Source organism: Dasypus novemcinctus, chromosome 20 (genome assembly GCF_030445035.2).
Source record: "Dasypus novemcinctus isolate mDasNov1 chromosome 20, mDasNov1.1.hap2, whole genome shotgun sequence".
Taxonomy (NCBI): domain Eukaryota; kingdom Metazoa; phylum Chordata; class Mammalia; order Cingulata; family Dasypodidae; genus Dasypus; species Dasypus novemcinctus.
Window position 1 is genome coordinate 16366644 of NC_080692.1, and position 19346 is coordinate 16385989.

Below are 19346 nucleotides of genomic sequence, written 5' to 3' on the forward strand. Positions count from 1 at the left end.
GAGATTAAATCTAGCCTCACTAATAACAGGACAACCTGTCATTATATGCTTCCTAATGAACTGCAATTGTAAGGACTTAGCATCTTGATGATATTTTGGTCCCAAAAATGTTGACTCTGAAAATCATTAAATCTTCAGATGTAACTTCTATTGCATAGAATTATGTACTAGAGAAACAAATTACCCAGTATCACAAAGGCAGCAATTCTGATAAATCTACATTATTTAATGAAAACCTGTCAACATATCATGGGATAAGAAAGGCCTGAGTGGTGGCTACAATAAAAAGAGCATAAAGAAACATAAAAAGGAATATACAAGCTGCAATGGATCCTGTTCAAAAAAGAAGAACCATAGATGGCAATATTAGGACAAATGGGGAAATACAAATATGAATTTGATAGTATATGTTATTGGAGAATTATTGTTAGTTTGCTAAGGTAAATAATAAAATTGTGAGTGTATGGAAGAAAATCTTCATTTTTATGAGCTGTATCATGAGGTAGGTAGGGATGAAGTGTAATATTTATGCTTACTATGAAACAGTTCAGTAAACATGACACATATAGATGCATATGTACTTACATATATATATATACACATATGATTTAGCTTGCTAAGCTGCTCAAACAGATACCACGAAATGTGCTAACTTAAACAATGGGAATTTATTAGCTCACAAACCTACAGTTTTGAGGCTGAGAAAAATGTCCAAATCAAAGCATCACGAGGTGTTGAGGTATTGTTTTATTCCCAAAGACCAGCTGCCAGGGATCCTGAACTCCTCTGTCACATGGCAAGCACATGGCAGTGTCTGCTGGTCTTTCCCTTTCTTTACTCGAGGTTTCAGTGCTTTCAGCTGCTTGCTTCCATGGCTTTTTTGTCTATATTCATCCCACTTTGAGAGGATTTCAATAAGAAAACTAAGATCCAGGCTGAGCCATGACCCAATTAAGAAACCTAAACAAAATTTCCACTTACAATAGGTTCACACCCACAGGAATGGTTCAGCTTTAAGAACATGATTTCTGGGGTACCCAAAGTTCCAAACAACCACGTTTCACCCTCTATATTCCAAAATGACATGTTCTTTCCATATACAAAATGCATTCATTCTATCACAATATCCCAAAAGCCTTAAATCATTCCAGTGACAATGTTGAGTACAAAATCTGATTAAAATTCTATTTCTTTAATGTGGTATTTGTATAGGCGAAAGCGCATTTAAAAATTTAAAAAAAGAGTTTAAAAAATCAATTACAGATGTGATCTGTCCTGGGACACAATTCCCTTCCAGATGAAGACCTATGAAACTTAGAGGACAAGTTATCTGCTTCCAATGCACAAGGAAGGGACAGTTATAGGATAAATATTTCCATTCTTATAGGGAGAAATTGGAAGGAAAACAGGAGTCACAGGTCCCAAACAATTTTTAAACCCTGCAGGGCATAATCCATTCGATTTCAAGGTCTTAGAGTCATCTATGGAAGGACGGCTTGTCCTCTGGGTCTGAAGGGGTGGTAGCTCTACCCTCTCTAAGGACTTGCACCATGGCCACGCTCTCACCAAACACTGGGGTAAATGCTCCAACATCTTTCAGCACTGAGGTCATGACCAGGCTCTTGGCTCCATCCTTGACAAACCTTGAGATGGTATCCAGGCTCTCCTCAATCTCCTAGACATCTGAGAAAACTGGGGTGGTAACCCCCTTCCTGAACAACAGGGTAGAAGAACCATCCTCTCCAAGCACCCGTGCATCCTCACCCTTTCCACACATGTGTGGGTTTGCATTCCTGGTTTGAGAAGATATCTTCAGTCTAGACCTCAGCATCCATGGTCTTGCGTTCAAAATTATGTTTCCTTCAATGTGCCCCTTTTCTGTCACTTTCAGTCCTGGCTGGCAGTGATTCCTTTCATACAGATCTTGCAATAAACTTGGTTTCACAAGTGGTACACAGGAGCCCAAATCATCAGACAAAAGAACTTTCTGGATAACTGCATATAAAATCCTGACTTTCACTGAAATAGCTGTTCTGCTTCCATGTTCAATTAAACTCTCATGGAGCACTATTCTCTGGGGAATTCCTTTCTGGAGGTTCAGAATTTTTGCAACCATCAATTTTCTGGGTTTTTGTTTTTTGTTTTTTGTTTTTTTGTACCCAGGAGTTCGGTCCACAGCTTACCCCTTTCCACTCATATTTTATTAGAAACTGCAAAGAGAAACCAGGTTTTACTTTCCACATTTACTTTGGAAATCTCCTCAGTCAAATACATAAGTTCATCACTTCAAATTCTGCCTTCTATCTGACATCGGAAATCAATTCTGCCAAGTTCTCTGCCACTTTAAAACAACAATCACCTTTCTTCAAGTTTGGAATAATACATTCATTATTTCTGTCTGTCTAAGACTTCATTGGAAGTACTTTTTTTTTTTTAAAGATTTTATTTTTATTTTATTTAATTTCCCCCCCTCCCCTGGTTGTCTGTTCTTGGTGTCTATTTGCTGCGTCTTGTTTCCTTGTCCGCTTCTGTTGTCGTCAGCAGCACGGAAAGTGTGGGCGGCGCCATTCCTGGGCAGGCTGCTCTTTCTTTTCACGCTGGGCGGCTCTCCTCACGGGCGCACTCCTTGCACGTGGGGCTCCCCCACGCGGGGGACACCCTTGCGTGGCACGGCACTCCTTGCGCGCATCAGCACTGCGCATGGGCCAGCTCCACACGGGTCAAGGAGGCCCTGGGTTTGAACCGCGGACCTCCCATATGGTAGACGGACGCCCCAACCACTGGGCCAAAGTCCGTTTCCCTGGAAGTACTTTTCACATCCATATTTCTACCAACAATTTCTTCAAAGAAATCTAGGCCTTTTCTCTATTGCACCTTGCATTTCTTCCCAGTTCTGCTCATTACCTAATTAGAAAGCCTTTTTGACATGTTTGGTAATTTGAAGATCACCCCATCTACTGTAACCAAAATCTGTTTTAGTTTGCTGAACCACTCATACAGACACCATGAAATGCATTGACTTTAAAAATGGGAATTTATTAGCTTGACAAGCTTACAATTTTGAGGCTGAGAAAAATGTCCAAATCTAGGCATCGTGAAGTGATGCTTCATTCCTGAGGACAGGCTGGGAGGGAGCCTGGATGCCTCTGTCACATGGAAAAGCACATGGCAGTGTCTGTTCTCTCCCTTCTCTCCCAGGTTTCATTATTTTCCATTGCTTCTTTCTGTGGCTTTTCTTCCTCTGTATTCATCCCATTTATAAAGGACTACAGTAAGAAGATTAAGACCCAACCTGGGCCATACCCTACTGAAGAAACCTATTCAAAAGGCCCTACTAACAAATGGTTCTCACTCACAAGAATAAATTGACAATAAGAACATGATTTTCTGGGTTATGCGAAGTTCCAAACCATACACATAGCTTTGGCAAAAGTGGCAAATCATTTTTTATATCAGGATAAAATATGTAGGTTAGCTATATCATACTTTAATATTATTTTTTTGGAAAATTTTTATGAAAATTAGAGGCAAAGTTAATGCTAGAACCCAATAACATTTTAAATGTTTTTTTATTTAAAGCCATTGTGCTGCATCACTAAATATAAAAAACATGTTCTTGAACTTTGTGATTATATTGTCCAATCTAGGACCATCTACCTCTCCTAGGTTCCAAGTTCTTAAAAAGTAAGTTAAAGCAAGGAACAGGTCTCAGAGTAGATACCTTTAAACAGTTAATTTAATGGTAGAAAGCAGAGAGGAGAAACAGACCAAGATCTCATCAGTGACAAGATCTGCCTATATTCTTACTAAAGGCCCCTTACACTTGGTTTCCTCCACCTTTATCTTCACCATAAACTGGTTATTTCATCTTTCAACCCGGACTCTTGTTGATTTTTGCCATATGTATGCTCCCTTGGTCGTGCTTCCTTGGTCAAGAGTTGGAACAAAGGATTCAGGCCCCAAAACCCAGCAAAAGCCCTTAACACCTATCTGATCTTATTTTACACTTCCTTCGTTAATACTCACACTTCCAAGATTAGTGGATTTCCTTACTAAAGGCAATTCACTCCAAATCATTTTCACCCACCAGTTTCTGGTCATGCTTTAAAGCTCAGGTAAATGTCCACCTTTCTTCTCAAGGTGTTAGTAAATCTTCTAGCTCTCCGTCATCTCCTCTTTTTTCCTCTAAATTCTTTCATATAATTAAATGTTAAGTCAAACCACCACCACCACCCCCTGCTCCTTTTCACTAAAACTTTACCAGGCAGAGATACGATTACGGGTTCTATCGCTGTCCTTCTAGACAAATGATCTGCTTTCTAGAATATTCTGTTATGCAAAGGTAAGATGAGTTAATGCATAGGCATCTGGCAGAAGTGCAGGAGGAATCTTCTGAAGAACAGAAAAAGGAAATTTCCTGATGGGTTAAGGAGGCTACTCACCTGGTTGCAGACAGGCTTGTACTTGAGCCCTGGTTTGTTCAGGATCTTCTCCAGCTGCTTGTGGTTAAAGTTGGACACACCAATGGACTTGGTCAGTCCTGCATCCTTAATTTTCTCCAGAACCTGGGAAGAAGAGATTGTGAAGAAGGAATATGATAAATTGGCTATACATCAAGAAATGCTGAGAGAACTGTTTGTGAGAACAAGGTCGAGAAACGACCATGAAGTTGACTGACTTTGACTGTGCCACAGAAGAAAGAAGTAAAAAATGAAAAGGAAAAGAAGAAGAATTAAATAGAAAGAAATGACTGTTTTCTTCTATGGAAAACAGGAGAAACTGCTGCATAATGAGGGAAATAGAAGCCTATACTCACAGCTCCCAATCCTTCCCTCCCTTTCTCTCTTTAACTTTGAGAAAGGCTCTCCCCATCACTATTCCACCAAAGAGACTTTGTCAAGCTCATGCATTGCTACATCCAATTGTGCCTTTCTCATTTGACCTAGCAGCAGCCTTTGGACAGAGTTGATAATTTTTCCTTAATCCGCTTTCATCACTTGCTTCCAGGAACTGAACTATTTTGGTGGTTCTCCCAATTACCTGGATTCTTCTCTTGCTAGAGTTTCATCTTTCTCAACTGTATTATATTGGAAGCTTTTAGGTTCAGTCTTCAGAACCTGTCTCTTCTCTGTCTTCTCTCCCTTCTTAATGACCTCATCCAGATTCATTCTTTAAATACCATCTATTTGCCCAAGACTCGCAAGTTGGTATCTCCTCCCAGACCTTATCAAGACTTTGAAATTTATAGAATCCTAGATTCCCCTGCCTACACAACATCTTTATTGGGATGTCTGAATAGGCATATCATAGTGAAGAAATCCAAAACACAGCTCCTGATCATCTCCCCTAACCTGTTTCTCTTCCAATCTTCTCCGTCTCAGGGAATGCCATTTCCATCTATGGCAGTTTGAAATTCTTTTATGAATCCCAAAAAGAGAACAATTACGTTTGTGAACTAAATTAATTCCATTGTGTATGAGACACTTTCAAATTGGACTACATCAGTGAGGCATGACTCAGGTTGAGTCTCTGCCCCCTTGCCGAGTCTGATATAAATGGAGACACACAGGACAAGGCAACTCCAACATATTTGATCCTGCCATGTGAGAGATAGGAGAGGCTCAAAAAGCTGAGGCCCAGGGAGAAATCACCCATATGCCAGCTGATCTCAGAAAGAAAGCAGAGAAGCCAGAACTGAGAGGCCCAGTAAGAGATAAGCACTCTGCCTGATTTGCCCACAGCTGTGGAAAAGCAGAGACCTTGGAAGAGATTGGTGGCCATCTTGCTTCACTACAAGGCAGCTGACTTTCATGAGAAAGCACCTCTTATGGTGACTTGAATTGGACTTTTCATGGCCTTGAAACCATAAGCTTTATCCCAAACAAATCCCCCTTATAAAAACCAACCTAGTTTTGGTATTTTGCATTAGCAGTTCTTTGGTAATTTAATATTCCACCTTTCCATTTGACCAGGCCAAGGACCTCAGTGTTAATCATTCCCCTCATTGTCTCACATCCCTCATCCGTTCCAGAAGAAAACTCTGTCATCTCTGTTTTAACTATAGAATCTAAAATCCAAAGTGATTCTTACAACCTTCACAGCTTCTTTGTATAATACCATCATTTCGCTTCTTGATTATTTTAGCAGCACCTTACCTATTCTCCCTACTTCCAGTCTTATCCTGCTAGATTCTAGTCCACAGCCTTTAGATACAGTGCTCTTCATTGGAACTTTCTCTGATGATGTAAATAGTCCAAGTCCACCCTGCCCAATAAGGTACCCACTAGACAAATGTAGATATTTTCAATTAAAATATGTTATTGCATGTAGCAGTTTGATGTGGTTATGAATTCCAAAAATAGATATAGGATACTGCCTGTGTTCTGATCTGTACTTGGGCATGATTTGGTTATGATTAGGGCATTGAGTCCCCACCCCTTGGTGGGTAAGGACTCACAGGTGAAAGGAATGTCAAAAAACAGAGCTGGGGTTTTCTGACGTTGGAGTTGTAAGGTGGGAGTTTGGTGCTAAAGACAAGCTGGGGCCCTGGGAAGTAAGCAAACAGAGAAAAGAGAAGCCAGCCCCAGGAAGAAAGGAACCTTGAACCCAGAGAGAAGAAAGACCCTGGAGGGGAGGAACCCAGGAAGCCTGAACCCTCACAGACGTTGGCATCCATATTGCTCCAGCAGTTGAAAATAGACTTTGGTGAGGTAAGTAAATTATGTTTTATGGCGTGGTATCTGTAGGCTCCTACCCCAAATAAATACCCTTATGAAAACCAACCAATTTCTGGCATTTTGCATCAGCACCCCTTTGACTGTCTAATGCAGAATTTGGTACCAAGGAGAGGGGAAGTGCTTTTGCAATTACCAAAATGCTGGAATGGTTTTATAAATGGGAAAGGCTATTTTTTGGAGGAATTGTGGGATGCTTGATGAAAAGGTCTAGATTGCTTTGAAGAGACTGTTGATACCAATATGGATGCTAAAGAGATTATTTATAATGCCTTATACTTCGGTGAGGAAAATAATTTATGCTTTATGGCCTGGTATCTGTAGGGTCCTACCCCAAATAAATACACTTTATAAAAAACAACCAATTTCTGGCATTTTTGATCAGCAACCCTTTGACTGACAAATACATTGATGAACTGATTTTTTCATCTTAACGGTTTAAAATTAATGTAGTTAAATAGCCACATGTGGTTTTTCACTAATGTGTTAGACAGTGCAAATGTATGGTGACCTTACTTAAAAGTAAACCAAGTGAAACCTGTAATGGCTTCCAAGATCATACTGAAAAAAATTAAAACTCTTCCTAAAGGCTCTCCTTCAGCTGGTACTCTGTTTTCCTTATGACTTCGTCAATTGCCATCCTTTCCTCTTCCAGTCTTCTGAGAACTCACTATTCTCATACTCAAAGCACTCTACCACCTAAGGGCTTTTGAACTTTCTGTCTCCCTCCCCAGATTATCTTTCCCTGGATATCTGCATGACTCACGCCTCTGCCTATCTCTCCTCAAAGTCTCCATTTAAATAAGGATTTCACATAGAACCTTCTATAAGATAACAAATCCCCCTCCTCCATGAAACTCCCCCTTCTCCTTATGTTGCACTACTTTGCTCCACATAATTTATCACCATCTGACAAACTTATGCATACCTTTCTCCTTGCTTATTGTCTGTCTCCTCTGACTTGAACATAGGATTATGAGGGCAAGGACTTTTTTTTGTTCCAATGCCCTACACAAAATAACTGTTCACTAAATATTATTTTGAATAATAGATTAATAGATATATGTCATAATTTCAAGTCTATGTGTAGCAGACAGAATAAAGCAAAATTATCAGAAGGTCTTTGGTTAGATTACAAAAAGAAATAGGTTGAGAAATGGTAAAATATCTACTAGTTCAGCAAACAGAATAACCAATTGTAGGTGGGCACTAGACAGGTAGCCAGAGCAATGGGAAAGTCAGTGGGAAATATCTCTCTCATCTCCTGCCAGGCAGTTACAGAGATTCATTTTTCCAAGTAGGAGCATGGGACACTAGAAGAAGAGTAAAATATTAATAGTCTTTGAGTTACCAGGGCATGTTGTTCTTCTTGATTAAAATTATCAGAGAAATTCTGTTCCAGAAGTGAAATTGTAACCTAGTTTATGGTAATAGACATTCCCAAGAATTGTATTAGCTAAAAAAGAGCAAGATTTTTTAGAAAAATTAATTTCTGTTTGTCAAAACCTGTGAGGGAGTCCACTAAAGTTAAACATGTCTTACTCTACTTCCCAGTGGAAGTGGAGGTTTGAAATTGGGCTGTACTTGATACTCCTAATTCCCATAGTTTTTCTGTAATTTTGCATGTGCCAATATTTTTGGCAGCGCATGATTGGTAAAAGTGATATTTATCAGTGCAACCATAAATCTGTTGTCCAAGTTGCTGCATCCTTATAGAAGGGATAGATAATTCCCTCTTTCACTTTCTAAGAAAAGGTTTTTCTGTTTGCTTCCTGATTGCCATGGTGTTGTCATCTTCTTTTATGAAGGAAGTTCTGCTTTCTGACAAAAACTGCTATACAGAATAAGTATATGTTAGTGCCTGAAGAGAACTTTGGGATCATTTGGCCAATTCTTGACAGTAATTTGAAAGCACTGGGTGGAAAGGCATCTAGTGACACTCCCAAATTCTTACTGGAACATGAGTGAAACAGATTCCCTATCCTGGTTTCCTTGTATGAGCTCAATTCTCTGAGCAAAAGCACTCACCTCCTATGTGGCACAGAGATCTACTATGTCTAATATGTATTTTCCATGTTCATCTTCTGGAAGAAGCTCCTCTCCAGGCTGGAATATAAGGAGGCATAATAGGAGGGTCACGAAATAATGCCTCAGCCTTTCAGTCGTGGTGTCATGAACACCTAGAGCTGGGACACTAGGGCTCCATGAGTTAGGTGGAGCAAACTTCCCCGATACTAACTGTTACAAAGTCGTGGGTGTATAGAATTGTAAGGAATGTCTTTTAGAAGACAAACTTCTTATAATCTCATATCTATTATGTTTTAATAAATATCTTTTTGTTCTTAGTCCCAATATGGACTCATAATGGGCTTATGCTATTCAAATTTGCTGTTTAGAGTTTGGAAGCCTCTCTTCTTCACCTGAAAAAGCAGTCTTTTACATGATCTTAATTTCTACCAAAAAGGGATTGTTAACTTGCCCCAGGCTGACAATCACAGTCCCTTATCTCCTGAACACATGAGGGACCAGGTAATAGACACATGGACCAAAAAGAGCCTATCTAGGTTTTTTTCAGGATTAATATGGAGCTGGAAGAGCCAGAGATGTTCTCAAGAATTAATCCCCAGACTCTGACCTGCCCCAATGGCATATTGGCCATTGTGGGTCAATAGTAAAACTGAACTGAAGGAATGCAGAGACAAGGGATGGAGAAAAATAGATACTTCTGAAAACAACTTTGATTCCTTCAATCTAGTATCACCTTGGACCTCCCATTTACATAATCAAATAAACTCTTAGTTTTACATAAGTAGCTTCTGCTACTTAATCTAGACTCTTACAGCCATTAGTGGTTAAGAGCAGGCTACAAACCCGACTTTGAAGTGGTGTCAACAGTTAGAGCAAGGGCCAGTAGGTCCCTGTGGAGGCTGCTACTTTTAGATCCAACCAGAGTGAGGAAAAACAGAGAGGTTTTTTGTTGAAATTGTGAGAAATGTGGAAAAGACCTGGTAGGCCAACATGAGGGAGTTTCATTGCTCACCATAGCTGCATGAAGTCTGCAAACTTCCCCAAGAGATTTGTGGGCCAGAATCAGGCCTGCGCCTTGGACCTAGCCTAGTAATTTCCTCAAGATTTTGAGTCAGAGACATTGAGGTTATTGAACTCTAATTTCTTGTAGGTGTGGAATAGGGAACCAGGGATATAAAGATTATTCAGTAAAATGTGAATCATGGAATATTATTTAGGATTCTTCCTCACTTTTATTACCTTCTATAAAAGGATAATTCAACCATCTGTGTAAGGTGAAGATCATACTGCTATAGTAAGTAAAATTGGTTTGATCATGAAAATTTCTAACCTGCATAGCAACTGGAAATGTACAATATAGAGGTCAACATAGTCCATCTGAAGTTTTTTTAGTGATCTTTCCAAAGCTGGCCGGACCAACTCTGGTCAAAGGAAAGTGGGCCAAAGCTGCAGAAACCAAAAGAAAGGATATATTGCATTATTACTTTAGCTGCAAGGAGATCAGGAACTAGATAACATATCTAGAGCAACTTGTTTAGCATATTCAGAAGTAAACTTGTTTGCCATCACTATTGACTTTACCCTAAACCTGGGTCATTGATGAACCTAGACTGTAATCCGTAGTAATAGAACTGCTCTTCAGATTTTTTTTAGAATCTTACTCCTGTATTAATATAAATGTCCCTTTAATTATGTGGGTTTCTACAACCTAAGATTGATATAGCCTATTTTGTGCTGCAATAGAGCACAGAGATCAAAGATACATACAAGAAATAAGAACAAGGCCTAGAGCTGCAGGGTGCCTAAGAGTTCCCTCCTGAGAGCCTCCATGTTCCTCAAATGTGGCCAGTCTCGAAGCCAAACTCAGCATGTAAATGTGTTGCCTTCCCCCCAGTGTGGGTCATGACTCCTGGGGATAAGCCTCCCTGGCGCCGAGGGATTACTACCAAGTACCAGCTGATGATGTAACTAGAAAATGACCTTGAATAAAAGGGTCAACTCGGACCAGCAGAATATCTCAATATATATATAATACCAGGAGTTAAAAATGCTTTTTGACCTGAATCAAAGGGGAAATGGGGGGGAAGGGAGCAAGATGACATCTGAGTGAGTGCACCTTATAATCTCTCTTGCAAGGAAGCGGCTGAGTAGTGTTGGAATTTTGCTGGACTGGGCTGTTTCAGGTGTTTGCAGGGCAGGAGGTGTCTGGACATCGATTTAGTAGGATGGTGACAGAGAAGATACCTGTAAAAGATAGAATTTTAGGTCTCTTTTATGGAGATCAGGGCTGTGTGTGGGATGCTTTCCCTTCAGGCTGGGAGCCCAGTGGCAGCAATTCCTGGAGGCTTTACTGTACTGGGGAGTTCCCAAGCCCTGAGCAGGCTATTCAGGGGCTTGCAGGGTGGGAGGTGTCTGGAAGTTGATTTGGTGAGACAGAGATGGAGGCAATTCTTGCAAGACATGGAATTTTGGGTTTCTGACATGGAGATCAGAGCTTCCAGCTAGAGCCCCTTCCCCTAGGGCAGACGGCCCATTGGCATCATCCCCGAACTGCTTGTAGTACTGTGATACTCCCAGCAGGCTGTTTCGGGGGCTTGGAGGGCGGGAGGTGTCCTGAAGTCGATTTGGCGAGACAGTGACAAAAGAGACTCTTGTGAGAGGTGGCTGGTGCCAAGCTGCGGGGATCCCTGAAGGCTGTTTTGTGCTACAGTGCTCCCAGGCTCCGTGTGGTGTGAACTGGATGCATGGTTCCCGGGTCTGTGTCCCCTAAACCCTGGTGGCCCACACCCCAGAGACTCACACTTCTTGAGTCTGCAATATCACAGACTTCCCATCCCTGAATCCACCATGCTCTGAGGTCCATCTGAGGTCCTTGATTGTCCTAGCCCTCAGTGTTTCTGGGTTTTTTTTCCTTTTTCTCTTTTTTCTTTTTTTTTATTGCCTTGGTTGATAATATTGCATTATCTCCTGGTCTTTTCTCCCATTGTATCCCCCAAGGTCCTTTTTTGTTTATTTAGGTTTTTTTCTCTTTCTTCTTTTCTTTTCTTGCCTGTTCCCCCTTCCTTTTCTTTACCCACCCCCCTTTTTTTCTTCTCTTTTTTTCCTTTTCTCACTTTTTCTTCTTATTTTATTTTATTTTATTTGTACAATAGGTGCTGCAGGGAGCGCCCCACATTTGCTGTGTTTCTTCATCCTCCTTTTCCTCGTTTCTCTGTGAATTGATTTTGGCCACTTACACTACCCCTTTCCCCCACATCTTGCTATCCTCCATCATCTACTATCTCTCTTACATTCCACCTCCCTTTCTTTGGCCCCAAATTGTCTAACTTTTAATTTCTAATACATTTGTTCTGATTTCTGTCTTTTATCCACTCTTGATATTATTGTCTTTCTTTTCTCTTTCCCTCTCTCATGAAAACACTGGATTTTTAATTCATATTATATTCCTCCCCACATTCAGTTGACTATTTCATTATAGGCACTCTACTTATTGCTATAACTCTACAAAACGTACATGAGTCTAATATCCATTCTCCCAGATCTCAAATAGTTGCTCTGTTAACATTTATTACCAATACTACTTTACACATTTTCTTTTCTTACACAATTTCCTTTCCATGGCCCTAATATTTTCCTTCAAAGTGAACTCATCCAGCAACAAGAAATTAGAATAAGAAGAACAAAGTGACAAAGAGAAGACATAACACTTACACAAGAACAACAACTAAATAATCCCCAAGACTAGACAAAGAAGCTAAGGAACTGATTAAACTGATCAAGATAAAATGATGACCAGAGAGCAACAAAAAACTACAAACCAAACCAATAATCAGGGAAACATGACTGAATCCAATGAACAAACTAAAAACCAGAAAGGGGAGCAGAACATCGGACAAGTAATTAAAGATCTCAGAACATATATTAGAGACCAATTTAATGAAGTAGGGAAGAGTTTAACAATATGAAGAAAACACTTGAACAGGAAATTGCAGACATATGCAAAAAGATAACAGATATGATGGGAATGAAAACCACACTACAAGAAATCAAAAATACATTCTCAGCAAATAGCAGCAGATTGGAAGAGGCAGAGGAGAGAATTAGCAACATGGAAGACAGTACATCAGATATCAAACAGATAGTAGAATTGATCGATAAAAAGATAGAAAAAATCCAGCTAGGACTTAGAGACCTGAATGAAAATGCAAAAAGTACAAACATATGTATTATAGGCATTCCAGAAGGAGAAGAGAAGGGAAAGGGGACATAAGGGGTGTGGCAGGAAATAATGGCTGAAAACTTCCCAAATCTACTGAGAGAGACGGATGTACATATCCAGGAAGCACAATGCACCACAAAAATCATAAACCCCAACAGGCCCACTCCAAGACATATAGTTGTCAAATTATCCAATGCTCCAGACAAAGAGAAAATTCTAAAAGCAGCAAGAGAAAAGAAAACCATCACATACAAGGGAAGCTCCATAAGATTAAGTGCTGATTTCTCATCTGAAACCATGGAGGCAAGAAGGCAGTAGTATGATATAGTCAAGGTATTAAAAGAAAAAATTTCCAACCAAGAATACTCTATCCAGCTAAAATATCATTCAAAAATGATGGAGAGTTTAAAATATTCACAGATACACAGAAATTGAAAGAGTATGCCAACAAGAAACCTCCCCTTCAAGAAATTCTAAAGGGAGTTCTGCAGGAATAAAGGAAAAAACAGGACAGGCAGAGTTGGAGGAGAGGGTAAGACCAACAAAAAAGACAAAAAGAGAAGAAAAAACAAACAAAATTATGACAAACACAAATCCAATCAAAATATGGCTAACATAAATAATTCCTTGAAAGTAATAACACTGAATGTCAATGGATTAAACTCACCTATCAAAAGATTCAGACTGGGACATTGGATAAGGAAATATGACCCATCTATATGCTGTCTACAAGAGACACATCTTAGACCCAGAGATTCATGGAGGCTGAAAGTGAATGTTTGGAAAACAATCTTACAAGCAAACAATAACCAAAAAAAGGCAGGAGTAGCTATATTAATATCAGACAAAATAGACTGTAAATGTGAAAAAATTGTGAGAGACAAAGAAGGATACTACATATTAGTGAAAGGGACAATCTAACAAGGGCGCCTCCAAATACGTAAGGCAAACACTGGAAAAACTAAGTGAAAGAATAGATGCCCCTACACTTTTAGTGGGAGATTTTAATATACCACTATCAGCTTTGGACAGAACATCTCAAGAGAGAATCACTAAAGAAACAAAATATTTGAACAGTATACTAGAGGAGCTGGATCTAATAGACATATACAGGTCATTACACCTGAATAGAGCAGGATATAGATTTTTCTCAAGTGCACATGGATCATTCTCCAAGATAGACCATGTGCTAGGCTACAAAGATGGGCTCAATGAATTCAGAAAGATCAAAATCATACAAAATAATATCTCTGACCACAGTGGAGTGAAGCTGGAAATCTGCAAGGGCCAGAGACCCAGATTTCACACCAAGATATGGAAATTAAACAGCACACTCCTAGAAAAATAGTGGGTCAAAGAGGAAATCTCAAAAGAAATTAATAACTACCTTGAAACTAATGAAAATGATAACACAACATACCAAAACATATGGGACGCAGCAAAAGCAGTTGTGAGGGAATTTATAGCCATAAATTCATACAACAAAAAAAGAAGAAAGAGCAAAAATTGAAGAACTAACTGCACATTTGCAGGAATTAGTAAAAAAACAACAAAGTAACCCCACAGGAAGAAGAAAGAAAGAAAGAACAAAGATAAGAGCAGAACTAAATGAAATAGAAAACAAGAAAGCACTTGAAAACATAAACAAGACCAAGAGCTGGTTCTTTGAGAAGATCAACAAAATTGACAAACCCTTAGCTAGACTAATGAAGAAAAAAAGAGAGAAGATGTGAATACACAAAATAGGAAATGAGAAAGGAGATATCATGACTGACCCCATAGAAATAAAGATTATCATAAAAGGTAACTTTGAAAAACTCTATTCCAGCAAAAATGACAATACAGAGGAAATGGACAAATTCCTAGTAACACATAAACAGGCTATATTGACGAAAGAAGACATTGATGATCTCAACAAACCAATTACAAGTGAAGAAATAGAATCAGTCATTAAAAACCTCCCAACTAAGAAGAGTCCAGAGCCAGACGGCTTCACAGGTGAATTCTACAAAACATTCTGGAAAGAACTAACACCAATCCTGCTGAAACTATTCCAAAAAATCAAAACAGAAGGAACATTACCAAACTCATTCTATGATGCCAACATTACCCTAGTACCAAAGTCAAACAAAGACACCACAAGAAAGGAAAACTACAGACCAATTTCTCTAATGAACCTAGACGCAAAAATTCTCAACAAAATACTTGCTAACCATATTCAACAACACATTAAACGAATTATACACCATGACCAAGTGGGATTCAATCCAGGTATGCAAGGATGGTTCAACATAAGAAAATCAATCAATGTAATACACCATATAAACAGATTGAAGGAAAAAAATCACAGGATTATATCTATAGATGCAGAAAAAGCATTTGATAAAATACAGCACCCTTTCTTAATAAAAACACTCCAAAAGATTACAATACAAGGAAATTTTTTGAACATAATAGAGAGTATATATGAAAAACCCACAGCCAATATTGTTTATAATGGTGAAATCCTAAAATCCTTCCCTCTAAGATCAGGAACAAGACAAGGATGCCCACTCTCTCCCCTCCTATTTAACATTGTCTTAGAAGTACTTGCTCAAGCACTGAGGCAAGAATCAGATATAAAAGACATTTAAATTGGAAAGGAAGAAGTCAAAATTTCATTATTTGCAGATGACATGATCCTATACATAGAAAACCCTTAGAGGTCTACAACAAAGCTTCTAGAACTCATAAATGAGTTTAGTAAAGTCTCAGGTTATAAGATCAATGTGCAAAAATCAGTAGCATTTCTGTACACCAATAATGAGCAAGCTCAGGAGGAAATCAAGAAACAAATACCATTTACAATAGTCAATAAAAAATCAAATACCTAGGAATAAATTTAACTAAAGAGGATAAAAACTTAAACACAGAGAACTACACAAGACTGTTCCAGGAAATCAAAGAAGACCTAAATAAATGGAAAAATATTCCCTGTTCATGGATAGGAAGACTAAATATTCTTCAGATGTCTATCCTACCAAAACTGATCTACACATTCAAAGCAATCCCAATAAAAATCAGCACAGCATTCTTTAAGGAACTAGAAAAACTAACTATGAAATTTATTTGGAAAGGAAAGAGGACCCAAATAGCCAAAGACATATTGAAAAAGAAAAACGAAATTGGAGGAATCACACTACCTGACTTCAAAACATACTACAAAGCTACAGTAGTGAAAAGAGCATGGTATTGTCACAAGGAGAGACACACAGACCAATGGAACTGAATTGAGAGTTCTAATATAGATCCTCACATAAATAGCCATATAATATTCGATAAAGCCACCAAACCCTCTCAACTGGGAGAAAATGGCCTATTCAACAAATGGTGCCTGGAGAACTGGATATCCATATGTAAAAGAATGAAAGAGGATTACCATCTCACACCTTATACAAAATTCAACTCAAGAAGGATCAAAGACCTAAATATAAGAGCCAAGACCATAAAGACTTTGGAAAGCAGTGTAGGGAAGCGTATACAAGACCTTGTAATAGAAAATGGCTTCATGAACTTCACACCAAAAGCACGAGCAGCAAAAGAACAAATAGATAAATGGGAGCTCCTTAAATTTAAGCCTTCTGCACCTCAAAGGAGTTTATCAAGAAAGTGAAAAGTGAGCCTACACAATAGGAGAAAATATTTGGTAAACACATATCAGATAGGAGACTTATAACTTGTATATATAAAGAACTCCTATATCTTGAAAATAAAAAGATAAACAACCCATTTTAAAAAATGGGAAAAAGATTTAAAGACACTTCTCCAAAGAAGACTAAAAAGCACATGAAAAAATGCTCCAAATCTCTAGCTATCAGGGAAATGCAAATCAAAACTACAATGAGATAGCATCTTAATCCCATAAGATTGGCAGTTATGAAAAAAACAGAAGACTACAAATGCTGGAGAGGATGTGGAGGAATGGGAACACTCATCCACTGCTGGTGGGAATGCAGAAGGATCCAAACATTCTGGAGGACAGTTTGGCAGTTTCTCAAAAAACTAACCATAGATTTGCCATATGACCCAGCAATTCCACTGCTGGGTATATACCCAGCAGAACTGAAAACAAGGACACAAACCGATATATGCACACCAATGTTAATAGCAGCATTGTTCACTATCACCAAAAGATGGAATCAACCCAAATGCCCATCAACAGATGAATGGATAAATAAATTGTGGTATGTACATACAATGGAATACTACTTGGCTTTAAGAACAAATACACTACAAACACACGTGATAACATGGAGGAATCTTGAGAACCTTATGTTGAGTGAAGAAACCCAGGCATTGAAGGACAAATACTACATGACCTCAATGATATGAAATAAATAAACCAAGCTGCCTCAGAGAGCTAGAGACTGGATGATAGGCTTACAGGAAATCAGGGGGTAGAAGAAGGACATAAGCTGACATCTACATGGGTGAAATCTATGATAAGCCGGAGGTAAGTATATGTACATGGAAGGGATAAAATGGGGGCATAGGGTTACCTTTGGGTGGGGCTTTGTGGGATTGAGGGGAGCTAGGGATGGGAGGACGAGTAATATTGCCCAAGAAATTGGGGGGAGGGGGGGCATCATATGAATATAGGAGATTTTCAGGTGTTTGTTGAGAGTATAATCCTGAGAAAACCTTTCCAAAAATATAATAAGGAAAGTTACCTGCTTAAGATACTTAAAGGGGATAATCTGACAAGGACTCCTAGGGAATATGTGAATGCTCATTTTACCAGAGTGCATTATATCATTGGGTAGAGACCCATATAATGAGAGTGAAGGTATACCCACATCCTGGGGAGGACTGAGGCCATCAAATAGAGGGAACTGTATCTCTCAAGAGAAATGGTGTCTCCCAGGGCATTAGGGCAGTTCAGCATGTCAACCCCTCAACAGTGTTGCAAGTATCTCTGAACATGGCTCTTCATAAAATGAAGATTGACTGTCACTGTGGGCCCTAAGGAGAGGGGGAAATAGGTACTGAATAGATGGAACAAATGTAATTGTTTGGGCAATAGAAGTGTTTCACAAGAGTATGCAAGAATGGATATAAGACATGTAAAATTACACCAAAAATAGGGGCTGATAGGCTAAAATGTAAATCATAATGTAAAACATAAGATAACTAAAAATTTAGAAAATTGTATAGTCTAAAATATAAACCACATGTAAACACAAATGTTACCTTGTTTGAAAGCTATTGTCTCAATATCTGTACATCAGTTTCAGTAAATATGGTATGAATATGTTAAAAGTTTATTGTGTGGAAGAGAAAAGGTTTTATGTTGGATATGTGGGAGTACTGTATATTGTATGTATGAATTACTGTGATCTAAGACTCTTGTGAAGATAAGCTTAATAATTAGAAAAAAGAAAAGAAAAAGATAGAATGTAGGATTTTTCCAAATTAATATGTATTCTATATCTAACCTTTAAGCTCATCGCTATATTCCATTTTACTATTAAGGGAACCTGGCAGTATATTGGGCTTCACTTTTCAGGAAGTTTTGGATCACAGAGAGGTTCAACAAGGGCAGTGGAGAAATACTAGTGTGGAATGTTATTGACAGAGGACACACGGTTGGCAGGAAGTTCTACAGGGCATATATCCAAGGTACATAAAAATATTTGGATATTTTCAGAGTGGAAAAAATTAAAAACAACAACTGAGGGAGTGCTGAGATTCTAGCCAGGGGAGCTCTATCACAGTCCCTAAAGGAACAGCAACAATCCCCCAAGTGCAATGGCAAAGACCAAAAAAGAATGAAGTCCAACAATGAACCCCTGATACTAATGGCTATGCTTGTTAGCCTGTGCACCTGAAATAAGAACAAGGCCTAGAGCAGCAGTGTGCCTAAGAGTTCCCTCCTGGGAGCCTCCGTGTTGCTCAAATGTGGCCAGTCTCGAAGCCAAACTCAGCATGTAAATTCATTGCCTTCCCCCCAGCATGGGACATCATTCCCGGGGATGAGCCTCCCTGGCACCGTGGGATCACTACCAAGTACCAGCTGATGACGTAACTAGAAAATGACCTTGAATAAAAGGGTCAACTTGGACCAGCAGAATATCTCTGTCTACATGTAATAACAGGAGTTTAAAATGCTTTTTTACCTAAATCAAGGGGGAAATGGAAAGGACAAATGAGTGTATATGGCTATGGGTCTCTAAAAAAGAGCCAGGAGGTTATCAGAGGGGTTGCCCTTATGCACACCTGAGCAGATTCCCAGAGACAGATATAGTAGATACAACCCAAGGTATTGGTTCTTCTGAGGGCTACAGAGACTGACAGGTTTTATGGTCATGGCAGATGGAGTGCACTGC

At 39.0% G+C, this 19346-nt stretch overlaps 1 pseudogene; it reads right to left on the reverse strand.

Moving 5' to 3' along the window:
• The window catches only part of LOC101439143 (aldo-keto reductase family 1 member C1-like), a 31849-nt pseudogene that overhangs the window by 6524 nt on the left and 5979 nt on the right, over positions 1 to 19346 (reverse strand).